At 42.4% G+C, this 25,040-nt stretch overlaps 2 long non-coding RNA genes across 3 annotated transcripts; one reads left to right on the top strand and one right to left on the bottom strand.

Annotated features, from left to right (window-relative positions):
- Positions 1-212: 212 nt before the first annotated feature.
- Positions 213-5,179, bottom strand: LOC106810301. Of its 2 annotated transcripts, none has more exons than XR_001393993.1 (3): positions 5,131-5,179; positions 1,737-1,799; positions 213-396 (listed from the first exon to the last, which is right to left on the bottom strand). It is a non-coding gene; the product is annotated as an uncharacterized LOC106810301 (long non-coding RNA). The 2 variants fall into 2 exon arrangements; XR_001393994.1 differs by having other exon boundaries at positions 5,144-5,179.
- A 2,239-nt stretch (positions 5,180-7,418) lies between these two features.
- LOC106810300 lies at positions 7,419-8,352 on the top strand. Its single transcript, XR_001393992.1, has 2 exons — positions 7,419-7,543; positions 7,863-8,352. It is a non-coding gene; the product is annotated as an uncharacterized LOC106810300 (long non-coding RNA).
- The last annotated feature ends 16,688 nt before the right edge of the window (positions 8,353-25,040 follow it).

Raw genomic sequence — 25,040 nt, 5'->3', positions numbered from 1 at the left:
TACACTGAAAAACTTTTAATGATTAAATTAGCATTATCGATCTAAAGGGCAAACATCAGCAATGTCGTCTAAACTAACACTCAGGAATATTTTCTAAAATACATGGGCACGGCTAGAAAAACAGAAAAATGATAGGCAAAGCTTCAACAGCATAACGATGGAGGGATGGCAGACATTGCTGCACAATACGTGATGCTCTGTCTGTACCTGATAGCTTTTGCTGAGTCGGTCCAAAAGTTTTGCAGCCGGATAGAGAAAGTGCTTGAAGAAACCCACCGTGTTACCATGGTAACGTTCATTGAGAAGCTCGTGTAGATGGGAGGAGAGGATTGGAAGCACGTGCGTAGGGTAGAGTGGCCCAAATACCCTTTCTATGTGATGCTGAAGCTCAGATGCCTGAAAGAGAAAGCACCGAAACAGAAGGTTAAACTAAATCTTATTTCACATCAGAACTTACTGTGACAAATACGGGATTACTGCCAGTTACTATATCTTAAGAATATGGTGAGTATCTAGACGTTAACATGATGCAAACCGCTTACATGTACGTTTTGATTGAACTGAGCTTGACGAATTAATTAGCTGCTGTTTGGGTTAGTCATACTTGTGTTAACTGTAAAAGATTTATGACATCTCAAATATCTGTTGAGTGTCACTGCAGACTGATATGAATGCTACAGACTTACAGTGTTACTGTTACTGTGCACAACTCAAATCCTACATCTAAAAACTTGAACAAATTGATAGCTTTATCATAAAGTATCATTCATAGATTCATTAAAATTTCTTTGAATCAGAAGTTTATCATTTGACAATTAAACAGCATTATTTGAAAGATTAAAATGTCATATTTAATGTACTATGTAATGGCATTATAAGAATAATAATATAATATACATAGCACCCACCTAAATAATACCATATAAACCCATTCGAGAAGATTATTAAAACTCTATAATTCTTACCATCTTCAGCAACTGCTTCCAAGTTTGCTGTGAGCACACCTGTATGCAGGCACGATGCACTGTGATTCGTGAACACACCCAGCAGGTCTGCTATCCTTCACGCTATAGTTACGTTTTCCCATGCCTGCACGCAAGCGAACCACTATCACGTAATAGTGTGTTCGCTGACTACATCAGCAGATATCAGCGAGTAGCTGGGCGCGGACATGTTCCGTGATACGTGACTCAACACAAAAAAAACCTGTGTACACAATGGCCCCGTCCGAGACAGGCTTGTCGCTCGCAGCACTTACTAGTGCATTTACTCCCTCGCCCGACATATAAACTGCATGTGATACAGATGGCAAATGCTCGCAAGCATCTAGACAGTAGAAATAACGACCGAGACGATACATGCACTATGGCAAGCGCAGCACAGATGCTGCTGGCATGAGCCGGCGGCCCGGCACAAATTTTTACCAAATGCTTCTTGGCATTCTTTTCATGCCCACGCGAATTTGGAGACTCACATTCGTGACCCGAACCGAATTTTACTCTAAGTGTACCAGATAGTTTTACTACTTTTCAATCTACAGTAAGACTTGGCTTGTATACAACGACATGCCACGTTTAAACTTACGATATATTCGATCTTGCTAAATGTCACATAAAACATAAAAGCATGTTTTAAGCTATATAAACAAGAATTACGCTAAAAATCCTAACATTAGCAACCACACCTGACCTCTGGCACCAAAAACTAATGCAAATTATTGAAATATAACTTATTACCTGTGAATATTCCATGTACTGTGGCTCCCACGCTTTCCTCTCACCTATTCTGCTAGCAACTATCTGGAAGCAAACATGATAAATAAACAACTAATAAATCGATAAACAAGTAATAGGATACCAATTTGTGTTTACCAATGGAAAAATATTGAATACTTGTGCAATTGGCACTGCACACATACAATGAAGTTGCCAATTAGGGAAAAGTAGCATTGAGGTTAGAAGAAACATAAATTACATCGAAGACAAACAGTAAATTATACATAAGCTACAACTATAATTATGCAGTTTTTGAAATTAAGTCTCATTGTGCATGTGAAAGGCACAGGATATATACCACTTGTACCTAGAATCAAAGGAGTGTAGAGTACAAATTAAATAAGAGTTATAATATATGTGTATATACATATAAAGTCCCCCTAAATACATATTATAGATGAACATGTCTTATATAGTATAGATGTGTTCATGCTAGGGGGAATATTTATTCACAAGTTCTTACATTCGGAACGGCTAAATTTAAACCTGTACCAAAATATTAAATCCCACACTATATTTGAACTTGTGTATAATACTTATAAATAGCTTACTTGGTGTAATTACAGTTGCTGAATCTGGTATCTCAGTGCTCGAAATAAGAAAAAAAATGTGGTTGTCCTGCGGACAACCCCGGCATCAAATCGGGTTGTCCGCAACAATATCTGGTTGTCCCAAAAAATATCCCCAAATCTTCTATTTTCAATCACATAATAATATGATCAGAAAACACCCAAAAACAGTGGCGTAGCCAGGATTTTTTAACAAGGGGGCCAAAAACAGCAAACTGCGCAAAATAGTGGATGACTTAATATTTTACTGGCTCCTCCGCCTCCCTCTCCACACCCTACGGCTCCTCTACCTCTCAGCTCCGCAATCCTTGTTTTGGGCGCCATGCGAAAAGGCGACATTTTTGTTCATTGTTCTCTGCTCCCAAGATATGTAATTGTTCAGTGGTGGGTCTAGGATTCCAAGGAGGGGGGTGAAAAACAGGCGGGGGGTATGGGGGTCCTCCCCCAGCAAATTTTGGAAACTTGCTGGTTTGCTGGTTCCAAATCGAGTTCACCTCTCATAAATCAGAAAACCTGACATATACCAGTGTTGGAAATAGCAGCTGGTCCCATATTTTTATCTTATTCACGATTTAATTCACGATTAAGATTTCTTGATGAGCTAGAAAACACTCGGATTTGAAGTATGAAACTGAGCATTATTGTGCCAGCTAGCCTACACTAGTTGGTTGGGATTGATTGTCAGTTCAGATGCAAAATATTGAAAGCAAAAGGCTATACACCATAGATTAATTGGGTACCACGCGTATATAAGATAGCCGAGTCGGTTTAGAGTTAGTGTTAGGGTTAGGGATAGGGATAGGGTTTCTTGGTTGTCCACCGGACAATGTCTCAGACTGGTTAGGTTGTCCGGTGCAAATTCTGGTTGTCTCGGACAACCGGACAACGCTTATTTCGAGCACTGTATCTACTTACAGCTGAACAAAATTTAGCAAAGTGTTGAAGGGCGCTGGACCCACTATATACTCTGTATGAGTGTATCACAAACTGCCTACATTTGATCTATTATACCTTTTAACATTTGCCTGATTTTTGTCATAGGTAAAACGACATTTGGCATATATTCCTTAACTACAATATCAACCATGAAGAGTGTGATGTGACAAAAAAATGCAAAAGCTTAAGCAATCCCTGGCAAGTTAACCAACCAAAATGGTATGTGCGATAGGACACATACCCAGGCTTGACCGACATGCAAGCGCTATGCAGAGCTGTGATTGAGCTCTCTGATTACGGAAGTCTCTGAAACCCCACCAACGGCACAAACACAAACAGTAGTTATTACACAAAAGCTTCTATGCCATGCTCTCGCATAACGTTGGCATTTAACTGACCATTGAATCAGAGTATGTGTAGCCTCATTACATACAAAACCTAGCCAGCTAAGCCCATTGTTAATCACGTTTCCAGCGGCTGCATTATGTACCAATTTGGATAGACTACGTACTACAATGAAGGCAGGCAGTGGCAGGTCACTCCGGCAGCTGTGCATGTCTTACATTTCCCTAGTGATTCAGCCAGCAGCAGCTTATAATCTGTGTAAATGGACTGGTCAGTCCTGAGATTGTGCACGGTGTACATGAGACTGCTGATTATGCACTAAATGACCGAAACACACTAGCCTACCACTACCAGTTTGTCTACATTCTAAGAATGCCAGCTCACCTAAGATAAAACTATTTGATCCCATAAATATACTGGGGTAGAAATTAACTTTTGAACGCGGGAGTCCAACCCCCTACCCTCAAAAAAAAGGAGTCCGCAGTCTGAAGTTCAAAAATTAAAGATATTAACAATAACGCATGGGCTTATTTTTAAGATTCATGCGGTTGCACGTCTGCTAAATTTTCTTTGGACATTAGCTGAAAAAATACGGTAATTCCACGAGGCCGTGCTCCGGAACGAACTAGTTAGTATGGCAGAATTTTCAGGGAGTCACACGAACTCCTATATCAAACTCCACGACAGATGGCGCTCTCGCTCTGACATGGACTCAATCTATCCTGAGTGTACGAAGGGGCGCTGCATGCAGTTTGCTCCTGCATATAAATGTCAAATCAGGGAGTCCGACAGTAAATCAGGGAGTATTTGACTCCGAACTCCCGTTAATTTCGCACCCTGAATATATATGCATCAAACGCATATTTATATAAAACTAACGCTGAGATGGTCTATGTCCCCCAGAGTACTGCCGAAACGTACCCTGGTACTATCTAATATGCCGGACCGCACCTCGCCTACTCCACTAACGAGTCTAAGGAGTCGCCTATGCCTACTCCATAACCCCAACCCTAACGCTAACCATATCAGATAGTTACCAGGGTACCCAGGGTACGTTCCGGCAGTACCTTGGGGGACATAGACCCTAGGCTATGGCTGAGTATGAGCAAAACTAACGCGCAGATATCTTATGATATAGACTTATAGTTCCTGTACTCGTGTTATATATACAATAGTCAATAATGTAACGTACCACAGAGAAGGCAACAATACACTTTTGTTAAATTACATTATTGACATGTATCTACTAATTTTTATTACTACTACTAGTAATTTAGTGCATGCTAGTGCATTTAATGCATTTTAGTGGTATATGCTCGTGCATCATGCATGTTCAAGATGTTGTTGGCACGGGCATCGTCGGTATAATTATGTGTGTAGATTACAGCCTACAGGTAAAAAAGAATTCAGGGCACGGGTGAAAGGTTGTAACCAACTTGCTTACTGCTAATTAACCAATAAACCACAATAAACTGCCCTGTAAGATCTTTCCCTGATCATAATACCTTTCAGACCTACCGTTCAATTAACGGTCGATCAACAAGCGTGTGTGAAATTGGGTACTCTGTGAAATTATTCACCTGCTGCCATCTGCGGGAAAAACTAAGAATAAGAATAGTGATGCAACCATAAAAATAGTATACGTATATATACTACATAATATATTGTATATATACGGTGTCTCTGTATATTTCTATGGATGCAACTAACAACGACATTTCTTTAAATTATAATAATATTACACGAGCACAGTCTATAGATGCACGAACGCACAAACAAACAAATAAACAAACAAACGAACGAACGGACGAATGAACGAACAAACGAACGAAAAACGCAAGAATGCACAAACGCGCACACACACGTACGCGTGAGTGAAAGATTCAGAGAGCAGGCGCGTAGCCAGGGGGGGCGGTGGGGGCGGTCGCCCCCCCCAAAAAACGCGGAGATAGTGTCATCAGACATGAGAATATGGCCCACAGTATGCCTCAGATTGCAGGAAAATGGCTTAAATGGTTCAAAATTTTCGGGGGGGGGCATGCCCCCAGACCCCCCTTACACTGCCATGCCTACGGCACGTGCCAAACGTACGGTTGTCAAATTTGGCATGTGCGTGCATGTATGTATGCATGTATAAATGTATGTACGTGTGTGTGTGTGTGTGGGTGTGTGTGTGTGTGTGTGTGTGTGTGTGTCGTGTTGTGTGTGTGTGTGTGTGTGTGTGGTGTGATGTGTTGGTTGATATGTTCGGCGTGGCGCGATCGCGCGCGTTGCGTAAATTATGTGGCTTACGATCGTGCTAGTTATGTGATGGCTATTCGCCGATCATCCCCGCCCCTCCCAGCTCCTGCGTACGGATTTGACGCCCGACTGATCTCGCACACTTCAGGAGGTGCGTCATACATTGCGCCCCCCGCCAAAAAAAAAATCCTGGCTCCGCCCTGTCAGAGAGACATCATCATTGATTGCCAATGATGTAGTCTCATGGGGCAATGGGCAGCTGCCTCCACCTAGATTTTGGATAAAAACTAAATAATGAATGCCTGATAGATACAGTTCATATATGAGTATATGGCCTCTTTATTTTCAATATAGTTTATGTGTATTTAACGGAATAATTAATTTCTGGTAGATAGTATATAATAGGGACGCGCGAACAGAGAAAGTACATTTGGACATTAGAAAATTAGACAACTAGATCCCCGTCACCATGTGTCTGCTGTCTACATTTCAGCATTACACCTTATTTACGTCCTATTGCCCCGTCATCTTTAACTTCTTCCATCCATTCTTCCCTGTGCGTCTCTGGCAATATATCGTGGTTGTTGTTGTTGTTTTTGTTTTGTTTTTATCTCAGACGAATATTTAACCTTTAGGTACGGTTAGTAGTAGGGTTTTAGACTATCGCGGTACGAAGCTGCATGGCTTGCTCATCGGGAAATTACGCGTATCCGTTATTTAAAACAGTACCAAGAAGGCACGCTCGCCCATATACACGTATGCGGGTGCTGATTTTTATTATAGATGTTGTCACTTTTATATGTAACCAACCGTAGTTTTAAACATTTTAAAACAAATAATGATACAATTTCAAGCTAGTAAAAACAGAATAGTTTCATTTTCCCTAGCGTGTTATATGCTAGTATATATGTACCATTTGTGATAATATATTATGCAGTTTGTGAATTTATTTTTAATTTATCTAAATATTGCATGGGTGATCAGTTTTATACGTAGGAATAAGATACTAGATAAAACATATATAATATACGAGTGTTGCTATATATTTCGATGATATTTATATGACGTATACAATGCAATGACGTTTGCGCGTTTGTTGTTTGACGTAGTTTCGTTCACATGGAAACGCGTCTCTAGCGTTGTCATAGAAAACATTTGCATTGTTTTTGATTGTTATGAGCTAATTCCACGAGGCAAGAGAAACGTTCCTTTGAAGCTCAGTCGTTCGCTGGTTCTTCTTGCTGTACGTCGCACGCTGAGTTTCTCGGACTAAAATATGGCTGGTAAGAATCTATTTTCATGTAAATTAGTTAAAAATGTGCAATTTAGAAGCCGAATACGTCTGGGCTCACGTATATACATCATTACATGTGAGTTTTCCTCTTTTACACGGTTCATGAATGCGGTTTATGATCAGTTCAAGATCATATGGCACTTGGAATTTTATTTACAACTGTGACTGTTTAGTTACATTAACTACAATATATTATTATTATTATATTAAACTACAATAATTGCTGTTTTTCAGCGCGTAGACGTTCCCGGAGTGCATCTCGCAAAAGGACTGTCGCAAAGAAGAGTGTGTCACCGAGGCGCAGATCCCGAAGTGCATCCCGGGGAAGGAGCGCAAGCCGACGCCGCCCAACTCCTGTGGTACCACAGAAACTTGTTGTTAGGGTATGTTGTGTTGAGCTTTTCATAACATTTTGACATTGTACTTTTTTTGTTAATGATTTCCGCCCCTTGCAAAATGTTCTCGCACGCGCACATTGCAAGATATGCCTCTAATGCTCTATTAATATGCGACTATGAATAATATCTATGCAAAAAATCTACTCATATAGGCTGTACTATTTATTCTAAACTAATAATAATATTCGAACGCTAAAACTCTATACTTCTGTAACGAATGCTCTTGGCGATTTAAGATGCACTTCATTTCTAATTATTGCGATTGCTTTAATTTGTGATTAAAAAATTACTTGTAATTTTGCAGGTCCCCGCAACCAGAGTGCTGCGATCCCGCACTATCAAACTAGTCCTAGCAACTCAGTCTGTGACGAAGAAGCGCACCGCTAGCAAGCAGCGTAGGAGCTCCAGCAAAGTGAGGAAGATACGCAAGCCGGCGCGCAGTGCTAAGAAGCCAGCACGCACTGCTAGCAAGCCAGCACGCAGTACTAGAGTTCTGCGCCGCCGCCGTCGTTAGAACATGCACGCCCTTTACATTATCAATAGCAGCTCTTTCCTCCCACGATAGCAAAAAATAACGACTAGATTTGCGCATTTTGGATAACAAATTCTTCTACATAAAACAAGACTTTTGAGAATGTATGAGTTCCTGTAAGAGCGTCTCTATGTCAAATTCACATATTTCTAGTGATTATTGGTGATCTAAAACGGAACAGACAACTTGTAACAATGTAAGCCACAACTCAGTCATGTTGGATACATGAACGAATAAACTATATATATTTTTGTATACAAAATTATTTTCATTCTTCGTTGTTGTTACACTGTTCAGTCATAATATTGATAATGTGTGAACGCAGGAATGCATATGCCTGGAATATGCAGTTCTGCTATTCACAAAACAGCGCCAAAATTACTTCTACACTGAACTTTGATCTGTCGAGCGACACATTCCGGTGTACGTGTTACAGTATCGCGGGGAAAATTTTCTGCCAGAAGGTTCATTCGCTAAAAACGTATTATGTATCTCACACACCCACACATTCCCATGCGGGTACGGGATTAAAGTACAAATGTGAATGCAATTTTACTTATTACGTTCATGCCAAATTAAAAATGCACACGCAAGTCAATGTTTACGCGTTGTTAAATAATCATTTTAAAATCCGCTCGGCGCTGTACAAGTTACTTGTGGCCATACTTTATGCGCATATACACAGAGGAATGACACAAGCAGCTTCTGTCTAAAGCTTCGTGTAACACGGCATATGCAAATCCGATGTGCAAAAGACGGTTTTGCGCCAGGGATCGTTTCAATCGCCATGGTTCGACATTTGGTTTTGTCGATTACGTCTATAGCTACACGTTTTAATACACGTAGTACACTTTACACATAGTAATGCTACTACTGCATTGGGCCATAACATCCTCTAACACCCTCGAAAGAGCCGTGTAGAATATCTTATCTATATCATCTGCGAACGATATCAAATGGCTTTATAGCGCGTCCATGCAGTAGCGCGTCAAAACAAGAGCGTCAGAGAAAATAAATATCGAAGTGACAGACAGAACAATGTACTTTCCAACTGAAATACAAGCAGCTTTATTCCCATAGAATGGGTTGAACAGTCGCCAGTACAGATTGCGGACTTGGGCTGCACTTGCAGCAAGTCTAAGTTTTGATTACTTCCTATCATCACTTTTCTAGGAGGCCCGACACCATATAAAAGGTAGACACAATGTTATGCATTGTTAGTACATGTAGATTGTCACACCGCTGCACATATCAAAAGGAGCAAGGATTAGGAAAGTCATCTAACTGAAACCTGCCTTAAGGAAGGATGCGACGGATGCGTTTTCTGCTAAACAGTTCTGCACCGAGAATTCTCTGAAGTGATACTGTAGCTGTTTATACCCTAGAGCAATCTCAACGGTTAGTAAAATACCATCGACAAATCAAGCATCATGCGAATCACTGCAATAAGTGAAGATGAACTGATCCAATTAATTAAACGCCATACCAATGACTTTTAAATATTACATGACACGATATAAAATGGTTTGATGCCAAAAGAGTGTAGAGCGATGCAACATAGTTTAGAATAAGTTCTGCCAAAGCGCACATACCAATTCGGTACTGATGAACTGCAGTAGAAGGATTTAGTCACACCATTGAAAAAACCACTAGGGCTGATTACGTTAGTTTCATTATTTACAACCATTTGCCACTAGCAGTCATATCCAACCATGAAACTGAAAAGTGAAAGGCCACAGCACAGTATTTAGTCATAGGCTACGAAAATCCGTTCGCTATCTTTATGCGTGCACCACCTTAAAAATAGAAACGGCTCTTCACTCAGCAACGGATATAAAATTATATTCGGTACCGAGAAAAGATTCGATGCTATCCATTTTATATACTTTGAAATTGAAGAATTGTCATCGCCTTGAATACACTGCACACATAGTTACTGTTTAAAATCTGTTTAAATCGCACACCAGGAGGCGCTACCTACTCACCGTAACCCATTTTCCCTACGATAACATCGCCGTAGATGTTAGGGGTGTGGACACCTAATTTTCCCCCACTCACTTATAGTACCTACGTGCATTCAGAGAAAATTCTATGGTCTGGCCATAGCGCCTGCAGTGAACCTAGGGTTTCTTTTGATACCGACTATGGCGACTACTTCCAAATCCACGAATTAAACTACTTTAAATTATATTTATTCTCATCGTGGAAACAATCCAAACGTATGCAACCAGATTCCATTCATGCCATGCCATTAAATGACGTTGCCGGATACATCGTATAAATTACGCGACTGTTAGTGTTAATCATAAGTACAAATTAATAATATTCTGGCCTCGTGACTCCATAATACTAAACAAAATCACTCAAAAACTCGACACCATTCTAGGATAGCGACTGTACAATCCCAAAAAAATTATTTACAGAATAAGTTAATAAATTTTACCCCGTTAAATATCTTTCGCATACTGATCGGCGAACCCCTTTATGACCACGCTTGTCATATACGTCATCTGCTATTCAATAAGCACGAACAAAATATTATCAATCAAGAAGATCAGACACAAACTTAGAAAAATAAAGCTTTTGTTGGCAAACCTGACTAAACTAAGAATAAATCACCGTTAGTAGGTGCCATACTTGTGCAATTATTTAAAACAATTAGATTTTTGAATCCGTAAGTGCAGCCACAGCAACAAGATAAATGTGTATGTAAACGTAATCCTTATATGTAACGTATATATATATGTATATGTATATATCATCATATATTAATGTTCATTCAAATCTCTGTTGTGGGCATTGCCTATATATTCAACTTGCTTCTCATCCACATAAATGTAGAGGTCGAATTCACTAAACTCTAACATAATTAGCTTCTAGAAACGTGTAACATTGCTGGAAATCTCCTAACAAATGAAACTACTTTCCATTGATTAACTCACACACACGCGCGCGCACGCACGCGCACGCACGTACGCACGCACGCACGCACACAACGCCCTGATGATTAACATCAAGAGTACATAATAGGAGAGTACATCTCCTATTATGTACTCTTGTTAACATGCATATTGCAAACATGACACTTAACAAATCTAGTAAGAATGAATACATTACGCATAGGCTCTCGCATGCTTCACATTTATACTACGTAGGGGCAATGTTGCAGAGTTTCACAAGTCACGGGAGAAGTATTTACGCCCAAATATAGTCACCATAGAAGAAACATCGTATCACAGATTGTGAACAAGAACTAAGATGAGAAATTCCCTACTTCACATGTTTCATACATTGTGTAAGCTAGAAGAAAACCTACGTGTCTGTCTTATAAGAGTCACTACCATACTATCATCACGATGAAGTACAAGTATAGACACAAAATAATTGATATCTTGTCGCCATGATCTCAGTTCGTCTAGTTTGACTCGACTGCCTCTCCCGGTGATATAAATCCTTTCACTTTTGCATTCATACTGACCGACTATATGATAGATCTCTGGTTACATCTAGAGAGTCACACGGTCCTGTGTGCTGCGTCAGGTAATAAAATACAAAAGCTACCGTATTAACGAAGCCTCTGCAGCTTTTGATTACATTTCACACGTCAACCCCTCGTTCAGACGAAGAGAGCAGACGTCTTCAAGTGGCCGTGATGAACAGTGAGCGACAAGCCTGCGGAGCGGAGCGCTGGTCACAACAAATACGGCAGACTTGTTAGTCACTCGATGATCATTGTAACCCAGGGGACCACGTCTACACTATAGTCTGCAATGAACAGTCTAAATGGCAGAGTATCGAACTGCACACACATCTTCAAAACATGCACACACACGCACGCACACACGTGAGTTATTTTACTCAAGTAAAATGACGCATGAGTCATTTTACTCACGTGCGCCTCGGATTTTCGTTGAGTAATTTGACGCATGCGTCATTTTACTTGAGTAAAATAACTCACGTGTGCGCCGGGCTTAAGCACGCACGGACGCGCACATACGTGCGCTACACACTGAACAGAAACACGCACACACGCATGCATACGTGCAACTACACACCGAACGCACACACGCACGCACGCACGCACGCACGCACGCACGCACGCACGCACACACACACAGACACACTAAATCCTCTATCCACCCCCCTCCCCAATCCGCTGACTCTACTCCGACGACGACGACGGCGACGACCCTGCAGGACAGCTCTCCTGCCTCCCGCATTTCGCCGACGTGCGCGGCGACGCGGATTGCGGCCGCGGCTTGCGCGCCGTCTCGGGCGTCAGCGACGACTCGCTGTTGGAGCTTCGCTGGCGCCGCGGCCCCGCCGACGACGGCCGCGTCCGCCTGGTGGCGGTCCCCGGGAAGCTCTCGCTGTCGGACTCGCCGCTGTGTGAGTGTAACGACGTCGACATGCTGTTGTTACTCCTGAAGCAGACGATAATGCAGACGTCAGGGGCCCGTTGTCAGAAACAACATTAGTCTTAACATTGATCTTAACATTTTTACTGATAACATTAACTTTTTATCATAGACAGGCCCTCTATATACTGCGTATGTGAACTGCAGCTTCTCACGCAGATCATAGGATATAGTTCTCTCTCTTTCAAACATCTCTCTTTCTCTCGCTCCCTCCCCTCTCTCTGTCTCATGCTTTCTATCTCTCTCTCTCTTTCACTCTCATTTTCCCTCATACACACACCCGGTCTCTTCTTTGCACACACTCTATCCCCTCTCTCCCCTCCTCTTCCCCACTCATCTCTCTCTCTCTCTCTCTCTCTCTCTCTCTCTCTCTCTCCTCTGCTGTGTCTGTGTCTGTGTCTGTGTGCTGTGTCTGTGTCTGTGTCTGTTGTCTGTGTCCTGTGTCCTGTGTTCTGTGTCCTGTGTCTGATGTCTGTGTCTGTGTCTGTGTCTGTGTCTGTGTCTGTGTCTCGTGTCTTGTCTGTGTCTGTGTCTGTGTCTGTGTCTGTGTCTGTGTCTGTGTCTGTGTCTGTTGTCTGTCTCTCTACTCTCTCTCTCTCTCTCTCTCTCTCTCTCTCTCTCTCTCTCTCTCTCTCTCTCTCTCTCTCTCTCTCTCTCTCTCTCTCGTCTCTCTCTCTCTCTCTCTCTCTCTCTCTCTCTCTCTCTCTCTCTCTCTCTCTCTCTCTCTCTCTCTCTCTCTCTCTCTCTCTCTCTCTTCTCTCTCTCTCTCTCTCTCTTACTAAGATGGCAATGAGCAAGCTGTGGTGCGAATAAAAAAACATAATTCAATTGCGCCAGCCTGCATGCAGCCAGTGCTGCTCATATGCACTACTTTGAAAACAGAAACATGGCAAAAATGTCAAACTATTTCAGGCATTTCGCCTCAGTTTTGTCATGTCGTGTATGGACTTTGAGTTACTTGAGATTCTTCAGCGAGAGCTGTTCTATTTATGCCACAGATGAGTGCACAACAGCTCAGTTTGTTCAACTCAATAACACACTCCATCTTTTTATGTGCATGTATACGTATTTGTCCCCAGCCTGGAATCTGCTGTAGGATATTACCCTCACCAGGATCGCGTTAAACAATTCAATGACAGAAACCTAGTATATATTTATCAAAAAAGCACCTTTAACAAACAAACGCAAACGGTCAAACCCGTGCCAGGGGCCAACTCTATAGAACAGCCACCTGTGCAGAAGGCCACACTTGATAATTATCTTGAGAGGCAGCTATGAAACTCCTTTATAGAACTGTTGCCTGTCTACGCAGGCCACGTTCGGCACGTCCCTCAAGCCACCTGTAGTTGCTTCGAGGTGACACCACTAGTGACAAGTGACAAGTTTCTTACCGCCTGTGTTGCTCCGGAGAAGCGGACAGCTCCTCCTGCAGACGCCACTGCAGCTGCTCGTTCTCCATAGACAGCCGCTTGTTGGCCTTCGATTCCTTATCGTACGAAGAGCGCAATCGTATCTTGTCCTGGCTCAGCTGCCTGCGAATGGAAGTGAGGCGAGGCGGCCGTCTATAGCGAGTCTAGCTACAACTACAGCGCCTTTAGCTATCACTCAATCATCACGTGATGTGTTCGTGGAAAGCGACCGCAATTCTCGTATTTCTTTTGAGGTACGAATGCTCTGTATAACTCTCAGTCAATAGTTAATCAGAAACGCGTAATCAATAGCCAACTGACCACTCATCTTCCAGTAACTTACAATCGCATATCAATATATTGATGTGTCTACGTTGAATTGACAGAAATAAATTCGATACTAACCATTCCCACATTCCATCTTTACTTTTTTACACATTTGTTTTTAGTGAGATAAAAAGAAACGAATAGTGCGTACCTCTCTGCAGTTCTAGTCAGAGAAACCATGGCTTTAAGGTCTTCGGTCTTCTGTTCTAGCATGCGAACCTTCTCTCTGGCCATGGGCAACTCTTCCAGCTGTTAAGAAATATCAAAAAACAATTACTGACACTGTATATACTTCACTCATTATAATATATAACCTTGCAACATTATGCACTTGATCATGTACCAAATAAAGCGTATAAGACCAGTGAATGTGTAATAAGTTTACATTTAACCTGATATATTTGCAGAAATGTCATAATATAGACTATATTATGACACTCCTGGTATTAGTACATTACAACAGAATGTTACATGAATGAAAACTTCTTTCTGATTTCATGCTCAAGTATCTTCAAAAACAAGAATTTTAACTGATATAGTTACAGCTATGTTGAATTGACAGAAATAAATTCGATACTAACCATTCCCACATTCCATCTTTACTTTTTTACACATTTGTTTTTAGTGAGATGAAAAGAAACGAATAGTGGGTACCTCTCTGCAGTTCTAGTCAGAGAAACCATGGCTTTAAGGTCTTCGGTGTTCTGTTCTAGCATATAAATTCTGTTATAGCTTTATTAAACTACTAAAACCAATGCAAGTTATTATGTAATATTATCGCCTTACTGTTCTCTTCATTTCATTGTTTTCTCGTCGGAGGTCCCAAATCTCTTTGTTTCTCATGTCAAGTACAGTACGCAGGCTCTCCACTTCTTTAGGAAAGTCCTTGAATTTTTCTAGAGCAAACTTTACACAAAAAACAAGTGCGTAAGTACACAACATATAATTAAGAAAATATGTGCAAATTGTTATAATGCAACATTACAGCAGCAATGCATTAGAGAGTTTGCATCTTTGGATTTATAAAAAAGACAAGGCATAGATTTCGATCAATTCTTAATTATTGCTTTCATAAAATTAAGTTTACTATTTAAATTCACATGAATTTTTAAATTATTCTGCATATGTGGTCACAACATTCCAACTGGCTCATTAAAATTGTCTCTTCTTTCCAAACAAACCGAACGATTCCCTATTTTTAGCCTCCATTTGAGGAAAATGTTGACTGTATGATTCTACAATATCTGAATACGTTTTCATGTAACTAACAGCTATTCTAGGGATAGAACCCAATGCTATACTTATGCTCAAGGGGTCGTTGTCGTATCAGGTACTACAGATATGTACCCGAGGTACATATATGTATACACAAAGTGTACCAGACTTGTACTACAGAAGTGTACCCTAACCCTAACACTAACCCTAACCCTAACCCTAAACATGCCTCATATATAAATATAAACATATAATACTAAAAAACCTAAAACTCCCTCGGGTACATATTATCTGCAGTACCTGATACGACAACGACCCCATCTGTTATACTTATACTCCCTGGGAGCAGACTTGTAGACAGATGACTCTACACAAACAGACCTATGAATTCAGTTCACAAATATCCATTCACTACCATATGTAACCTTAGAGTACTAGAGTTATCCACTCTCCTAGTGAAGAGCAACAGCATGAATGCAGCAGCTTGTTTACTATTATGTAAATGTGGTGTGAATCGACTGTTCGGGTTCGTACACAAACTGCGAAAAATATCGCAGGTTTCCGTTAGGATTAACACAGCACGACTGCATCTTACCTGCATTTTTGCATCGCTGTCCTTCAGCATTGCTTCTTCAAAGTCATGCGACTTCTTTTTTAGTGCCTGACATTGCTGTTCTAATACGTCAAGTCTGTCCTATAGTTCAAAGCAAACTCACAATTATTGTCATTAAATGAAATACTTAACACACTCTATAGAGATTTTAATATATATATATATATATATATACATATATATTCATAGTAATTCGCTTGCAATTTGTATCGTATATATATAAACTCATAAATAATACCTCTAAATGTTTCTGTTCTTGTTCATGCTGAAACTGTAGACTTTCACTCTCCTTTTTATGATGGATATGTAGTTCTAAATCAAGTATAAGAAATCTTAGAATGAGTGAATGAGTATATGTGTAACTATCTCCCGGCATACAGTGCGTTGTTAGTTCAGAAACTTTTTTTAAGTCTGGTTGAAAGTTTAATAACCACACTTCAACGGTTAAATATTACATGAGATTATAGATTTGCTAGGTCGACCAATTCATGGGAGCAAAGTAGCATAAACTGGATGGATATGGATCGAGTCAGTGCCCAGAGGGAAAAGATAGATTGCTACAAGTGAATGAACTATGCTCTTAGATGAAATCTTAATGTGAATTAAGACACAGCCAAGTAGAATACAGTGTGGCCAGCATAAAAACTAGAACAAGAACAATTAACGATTGGTCAGACGTTAGAAGTTGGAGTTAGAAGTTAGAAAGTACACGAGTGATGATCTCACAGCAAAACCTGGGCATTATTAGGCTTTAGCTTAATAGGTTGAATATAGCTTATTTAGGCTAGTAGTTGCTTAAGAAATGACTGGGTTACGTCGACGTGGTAGTGGCAAGCAAAGGCGTTAGAGAAATGCTGCACGAGTCCCTCCATTTACTTACGGGCTGAGCATGGACTTGCAAGATGCCACGAGGTCACGTTTTTTTAATGGTTATATTTAGCTTTCAATGGAATTAAACCTGCATGCCCGTGATACTACACACACACACCATTCAAGTACATATATAGCCCGAGAAAGAGCTTACATTCTCTCTAAGTCGAATGACAAATCGAGAGCATTATCTGCGTGTATACAAAAAATTCAAAGCACGTGCAATCACAAAAACCACGCACGTGTTCACAGGAATCAATTAAAAAAATTGGCAGCACTCGTATAAAAAAGGCATCTTCACTTTAATTGAGCAAGTGTTAAAAAATACGTGACGATCGCTCACAACTATGACGTATAAAGAGGTGGGGAAATTAATCGTGCATTCTGGGGGGTTGTAGAGAAAATTATGCACGTGAAACAAGTGTGTTAACCTTTAATTTGCTCAGCATGTTGCTTTTCCATCGCTGCACCTTCGTCTTGGACTCGCTTCTCGGCAGCTGCTCTATTAAGCTCATGTTGCCAAGTCAGATCTTCAATCTGCGAACATACGGTTGGAATCAAGGCATTACAGTCTGTATAACTACAAGCAGAAACAATCATGCGCCTTGGCGTCAAATCTTGATTGCTTCTTCCTCTATGCTGAAGTAATTTACACTATTACCAAAGTTTAGAGAGAAAATATGAAAATGGTAACAATTTCTTAACAGGGGGCTTTTCTCTACGAGTTTGAGAACAATGAATACAGACAAGCTTCATTTAAAGTTGTCACGTTTTTGTTATTGTTGAACGTGCAATTTGAAGTGCTAATTTCACGTTTTTCAATTCATTTCAATTTCATGTTTTTGCTGAGATTTCTTCATTGATAGGAATTTAAAAAAATATTGCAGCTGTTGCAATTCACCCAAAATACTCATCTATAACTCAACAAGCTGTACTCTACATACCACCAGCTCTTGACTTCAAATTGTTCATATCATCACACTATATCCTTTTGCAGGGAGATGCACACCGCTTAAATAGATCATGCTCTTACACGACTTTGTTAGGCATAAAAAACATAAACTACCATGAAAAAGAGGCGTGTTGTTAGCTAACCTCACGATCTTTTTCACAGATAAAAACTAAAGACACGGCCATTTCCAATACAAGGAACACAACGGGATGTAAATGTTTTATGTTATAGATACCGGCAGGGGCCTAACCACAATAAAACATGCCGCATAAGCTGTTGTACGTAGCTCGACTTCCTTCATATAAACATTCTACAGTCAAGCTCATATTAGCAGACATTTCTAGAACGGACACCTGCCTAGAAAGGACACCCTTGGGGTTACCCTTGATTAGTAGGTATCCATGGAAACCATGCCTATAGAATAGACACCTGTCTATAAGGGACACATTGAAGGTTTTCTTTGAGAGACCCATGTATATACAGATTTGATTGTACACACAAAGGGATTCTGTAGGTATAGCTAATGATGCCGTAAATGGTTAAGTGAACTGTTTCCGAGACTTACACTGAGGTGCCGTGAATGGCGCAGGAGCACTGATGCAGGCACCACCTGTCAGCGGATGCAGAAAACATTACGATGCAGCAGCAGCACAAGCAACATGCTACAATACATCATAAATCCATGCAACGGGTTAAACAAAGTAAAGCAACTTAGTTGTTGAGCATTATTGGAACACAAGCAATGCCAACAGTGTCAACCGTGTAACAAACTTGTAATGAGTATATGTCGTAGAATATCTGCACACGTGCTCAAATAATAATCGAACACACGTGAACAGAATAATTAGTACTGGTCTCGTGAAATACAACTTGTCTAATATTATAAGAGCCAGATGTGCAATAGGCTGCAGTTCAGTGAAAATTCCAAAGTAGTAATGTTAGTGTTGCTCAACTAGAGCGCATGTTTTCCACTGTTGCCAAACAGCATAGTATAAACAAAGCGCAAGCTAATGAATTGAAGCCAACATAATGTACATGCACATAATATGATTAATGATAAAAATGGCTATAAAAAGATGCAGACTTGCAAAAATATAATACTACAATGACATTGCTGAAAATCCTCATAGCACACGTACATCAGCACAGCAGCAGCAGCTATATAACAGCAACGATCAAATTGATATAAACCAGCGTACCTCCTTGTTATGTAGCGATTTCAACTCTTCCAAACTTTGCTGGTGAGCAGCATTGACTGAAAGAAATATTAATGGCAGATAATGAAGTCTTTAATTCTAAAATATTAAATACAGCCTAGACATACACATACACCTATATTATTTGTGCTGACACAATTTTTAAGTGTTTTAATTTGTAGTTTTATGTAAGCAATCACAGATAGAAAAAGAAAGAGTGGGAGGGAGTGTGTGAAAGAGATATAGAGAGGGAGAAATAGAGAGAGAGCTAGAGAGAGGTGGGTGGGTGGGGTAGGGTGGGAAGTGGGGTGGATTAGGAAAACGAGAAAACGTGGCACAGCAAAGTACAGCTGGTACAGAAATAAAGCTGCAAGGATCGAATAGAGAGAAACAACAAATACAGAAGAGAAGCTAGCAAACGAGGCCAAGAAAAGTACAAAGATTGGAGTCTGACAAGCAGGATCGAGGAAAGATCAAATTCAGGGGAGATAATTAACGAAAGGCAATCACGACAGATATATATAGAGACATCTACTAAACAGAAGCAAAAAGCTGCAATATATATGGGGTAGAGTAAGTTATCTCACACATTAATTCTTGCTTGTAGCCTAGCAATTTTAATACTGTACGTATAGACCTAGGACTGTTCACATGACAAACCAGCTGTAATCTAGCAGTAGTTAATTTCTCTCTCTCTCTCTCTCGCTCTCTCTTTCTCTTGCTGTCTCTCCCCCTCTCTCTTTCTCTCTCTTTCGCTTGCTCTCCCCCCCTCTCTCTCTTTCGCTTGCTCTCCCCCCCTCTCTCTCTCTTTCTCTCTCTCCTCCTCCCCCGCTCTCACTCTCATCTCTACTAACAGCAGTTGCTATGGGTGAAGCCGTATACTGTAAACAAACTAGACGTGCCTATTAGCTATAGACTGACTCCGCACGTCGTCGAGCATTGAGCGCGGCTCAGCCACTGAGGAGTATAGGGCAAGTCTATGTTAGCTCAGTGACCGAAACACGCAGCTGGCACAACACCTTCGCGAGACAGCCAACATCATCAAGTTTCCAAATATAACCAGCGCAGCTGACTTGTTTCCTAAGACACGCGAGTCACTGACACGGTGGCTCTATGATCACGCGCTGCATTGCCGCACAGAAAAAACTATAATGGCCAAACGGTTTGTTTACGTTTCCTTTCATTGCCGGTTACACAATTAGTTTTCACTTTCCTCTCGCCAGTTCTTTTTAGCTCATCTGACATAGTCAGATGCAGCTTGTAGAATCGCATGATTGTCCGTCCTTCCGTCCGTCCGTCCGTCCGTCAACAGTTGGGCACAAATCTTAACTGCTCGACGTACGGTCACGATATTCGGCACATTGGGGGGGATCGTCAAAACGAGTTGGGATGTCGAAGCTGGTGGTCAAAGGTCAAAGGTCAAGAGGTGTAAAAGAAGGAGAACATTCACTCCTTAACTTAAGGTATAGGGAGGAAATGCAGAATTGCGGCACAAATCTAAACGGCTCGACCTAGGCTCGTGATAGTCGGTGTATAGCATATCATATGGTAGGAAAAGCCATCACTGTGCCGAAATTGGAGGTCACAGGTCAAAGGTCAATGGGCACAGGGCAGATTTTAGACATTTTCTGAGGACATGGTCTGACAGAGCGATTGAAAAACGTTTTTGTTTCAGCGGTGACCTAGCATTTTTATGGCTTTATTGAAAGGACCATGAAATGTACCGTCTGCTGACATGCGAAGAGTAAGTGTCGGATAGCCTTTTGACCTTCAAGAGGAGAGTTAAACATGGATTTGTTTACTGTCTGTTAGAAAGAATTTGACTGCCGGGTTTGCTAGTAGAATCTATACATGCCTGGATGTATGAGGCTACAATGTCACAGTGAAATTTCAAAAGCTAAATTTGGTTGAAGAAGGTTTATGCTTCTTAAATCGTATAATTTCTATGGCATTCTGTACTGTCAGTATGTTACATGTAACGTATGCCACTGCCAGTGCATGTGGTGGTGGTACTGTGTAGTTTTTGCATGCGTTAATTGGTTACAGGTGGCAGCTCTCTATTGCAGCCTGTAGGCTTGCGTAAGTAAATGGATGAGTGCTTACCTATTCTGTCTTGCAAATAGTTGTTGCTACTACGTACGATGGGAGCTTCCATCTTTAATCTGAAGACACTTAAACGTACGCGCCATCTCGTGGCAACTTTCATAACGATCCCAACGAACATTCCTTTGAGAAGGTTCCTGATACCATCCCTGTGCATTCCACTGTTTCGGCGTGTATGTGAACACATTTGGGACTAACAGGGTTTACTAGAATCCCACCACTCCACCACAGAGTCACCGCAGTAGACGTTAGATGAGCGCTGTCGCTCCACGACACTTGTTTAAATAGCCAAAGTAATGATATACGGTGGAAACCGAGTATGCAGATGGGCAGACATGCAGGAAGCTACGTAGGAAAACTGTATGAATTCATAGGCTTCTTTGTGCATGAGCATGAGTGGTAGAGAGCTCGGCGAACGAGTAAGCGAGTGAATGAGGGAGCGGGTGGGTGAGTGAGTGAGTGAGTGAGTGATTGAGTCATTGAGAGATAGAGAGAGAAAAAAAGGAACCATGCAGGGAATAGAGGATAGTAAGGCTGAGAGGGTCCATGTCCCCCAAGGTACTGCCGGAACGTACCCTGGGTACGGTCGGTCCAGTATACCGGAACGTACCCTGGTACTATCTAATATGCCGGTCCATACCTCGCCTACTCCACTAACGAGTCTAGGGAGTCACCTACTCCCTAACCCTAATCCTAACCCTAACCATATCAAATAATGGCCAGAGTACGTTCCGGTATACCGGACCGTACCCAGGGTACGTTCCGGCAGTACTCTGGGGAACATCGACCCTATGAGCGATAGTAAAGGAAAAAGCTTGTTTTGGTTCCTCAGAAAGCCAAACACATTTATCAGGATAGGATCATGGCTAGGGTGAGGATTAGATAACCATAATCCTTGCTCCATGGTATATTGCACTACCTATCAAAGGGCAGCAGGAGAGATGGAGTGAGTAACAAATTTATTGTTTAATATACAAACTAATTAATAGGATGCAAAGATAAGAAATCTAGACAGACAAAGATCTCAGACGATTGCCGCTGCCCGCTTGCAGTACATACCTCTCGTCAATTCCTCTTCATGAATCTCCTTCAATCGCTGCCGTAGAGATTCCAGCGCCACCTGGTGTTCCGACTCCAGGCTGTTGCAGACGCTTCGATGCTCGTTCCTTGCCGTCGCCAGGTCCGTCTGCAGGGACTGCTTCTCCTCCTGCACTCTGTCTACATCATTAGAGAAGACTTCGTCGTTACTTTCCGCGCTGGCTATGGCCACTTTTCTACTCGCTCTCACAGAGGCATCAGCCTGTTTACCAAGTTTTAGCGTAACCTGTCGGTCAGTGTCTGTTGCTGCACGCGTGTTGTGAGCGTTAATCTGTCCACTAAGATTCACGCTCTCTACCTGGCTACTCAATGTGCTACCGACAGCACTATCGGCAATTTTGGGAGTTATGTTATCAGCTTTTCTCAAAACAAAGGTGACCTTTTCGTCGACATTGTTGCTTATCGAGTTTAAATTGGAAGCTTGAAGAAGCGCCGCTGGTTTTAGTTTGGAAGTTGATTTTGTAATTGCGATCTCTCCATCTGCGTCATTATCAAGTGTTTTGTCCTCAACACAAGCGATATGTGCTTTTGTATCTTCGGACACCTGTTTTACCATTACCCTGTTATTGTCACTGCTCTTATTCGTGCTGATTGGTTTGCGAGGCGACAGCGGTGGTCTCAGGGTAAAGACAGCATCGGTCTTAGCTGATGTGTGCGAGTCTGTATGGCTGCACTCAGCACTGAGACTAGATTTGCGCACGGAAGCTGGAGTGCTTGCTTGTTGACTATCAGAACTAGCGTGGGGCAGGATTTCGCTAGAATTCTTGCCCTTGGAAGCTATGCTAGGTTTTATAAACACGGCGTGTACTTGTTCACTCTCAGAGCTGGCATCAGGCGACACACGGCTAGAACTCTCGCCTTTGGAAGCTATACTAGGTTTACTGAACACGGTATGTACTTTTTGACTATCGGTGCTTGTGTCATGTGACACATAATTGTCACCTTTGGAAGCCACACTAGGTTTTCTGAACACGGTTGTGACAACCGCGTCATCGCCATCGTCGCTAACGAGCGGCACACTCGGTTTCTTAGCATCGTCCTTCCTGAGCCGTAGCATCACATCGCGCGAGCCAGTGGTCGCTGCCCTCACTGTGGCGCTCTCCTTGACCTTCACCTTGAACGTGAAGTTACAGTCGGCATCCATCATGGACGTTCGGAAGCGCGGCGGCGAGGTATCCGCCGAGCGAGGAAGCAACTCGCAAAGCACGACCTATATATATAATCCTAAGCTTTCACAAGCTCCATCGAGAGAGAGAGAGCTGAGGTAAGCCAGGCAGCAGCAGCAGTTAGTAGTGTAGGCGGGAACACACACACACACACACACACACACAGCAGAGTACGTACGGCAGTGTTCACACAGCAGTGTGTGTACTACAGGCGTGTTTCCCGGTCAAATTGAGACAGCGCTCCCCTGCCCCACGAGCGAGACGCGAGCATCTGATTCACAGCAGACGAGACTGACAGCCACTGAGGGGAAGACTTCCTAGACCTCCCGATGGCACGCCGACTCTAATTCACGCGGCGGGGAAAAAAACATTCCGGCAGGAAATCTTACACGCGAGCCTGTGCCGCGTCATTCAGCAGATGCGTGAAGAGGAGAGACTGGGAGCAAGGAGAAGGCTGGAGCGAGAGGAGAGGAAGCTGTGGGAGCGAGAGAAAAATAGGTTGGAAGCGAGAGGAGAGGAGGCTGTGGGAGCAAGAGGAGAGGAAGCTGGGAGCGAGAGGAGAGGGTGTGGCAGCAAGAGGAGATGAGGCTGTGAGTGAAAGAAGAGGAGGCTGGGAGTGAGAGAAGAGCAATCTGGGAGTGAGAAGAGAAGAGACTGGGAGCGAGAGAGGAGGACAGACTAGGAGCGAGAAGAGGACAGATTAGGAACGAGAGAAGAGGAAGCTGGGAGCGAGAGAAGAGGGTGTGGAAGCGAGAGGAGAGCAGGCTGGAAGCTAGAGTCCCCGCGTGAACTCACGGTGGGCCCCAGACGCGCTGACGCCGAGCGGAAACAGTCGGCCACTTGTCACAACAACAGGTAGCGTGCCACAACAAACAAACAGCAGCAACAACAACAACAGCAGCAGCAGCAACAGCAGTGGTCAGTCAGTGAGCGGATCACGACAGCAAGTCCTGCGCCACAACAAATAAACAACAACAACAACAGCAGCAGCAGCAACAGCAGTGGTCAGTCAGTGAGCGGATCACGACAGCAAGTCCTGCGCCACAACAAATAAACAACAACAACAACAGCAGCAGCAGCAGTGGTCACGCAGTTACTGAGCAGCTATGAGCAGTAACATTCTACGCCGTGCTACACATGTGAGCATCCACGACCGATGGCCACACCGAGGCAGTCCAAACACAGAAACTTAGACAGTCAGTGGTCGTCTTGCTGTAGGCTTAACCATCTCTGCTCGGAACATCTATATCACTCCGCATCGCCCTAATCACGCACCACTATATAAAGCTTGTTTTGGCTTCACACACAGCGACAGGCGAGCACACAACACTTGCCGACGAGTGCGGGCGTGACGTCCCACTTCCGTGTGCGAGCAAAACACCGAAGGAGAATGATCGTGGAGAAAGGTCGTGCGGCGAATCCTATGCGATCTTTCCTATGCTACCCAGGTTCTAGTTGCGAGCAGACGACACTGGCACGGTCGGAAGATTTAGCACACGTGGAGGTCGGTCGCAGGCTGCGAGTCACGAGTCACATGCCAGTTCCAACGAGCAAGCGCAAAAGCGGCGCCGCAACTGCGAAAA

This window comes from Priapulus caudatus, unplaced genomic scaffold (assembly GCF_000485595.1).
Source record: "Priapulus caudatus unplaced genomic scaffold, Priapulus_caudatus-5.0.1 Scaffold429, whole genome shotgun sequence".
In the NCBI taxonomy this organism is placed as follows: domain Eukaryota; kingdom Metazoa; phylum Priapulida; class Priapulimorpha; order Priapulimorphida; family Priapulidae; genus Priapulus; species Priapulus caudatus.
Note: the sequence above shows the minus strand (reverse complement) of the source record. Positions and strands in the feature narration are given on the sequence as shown.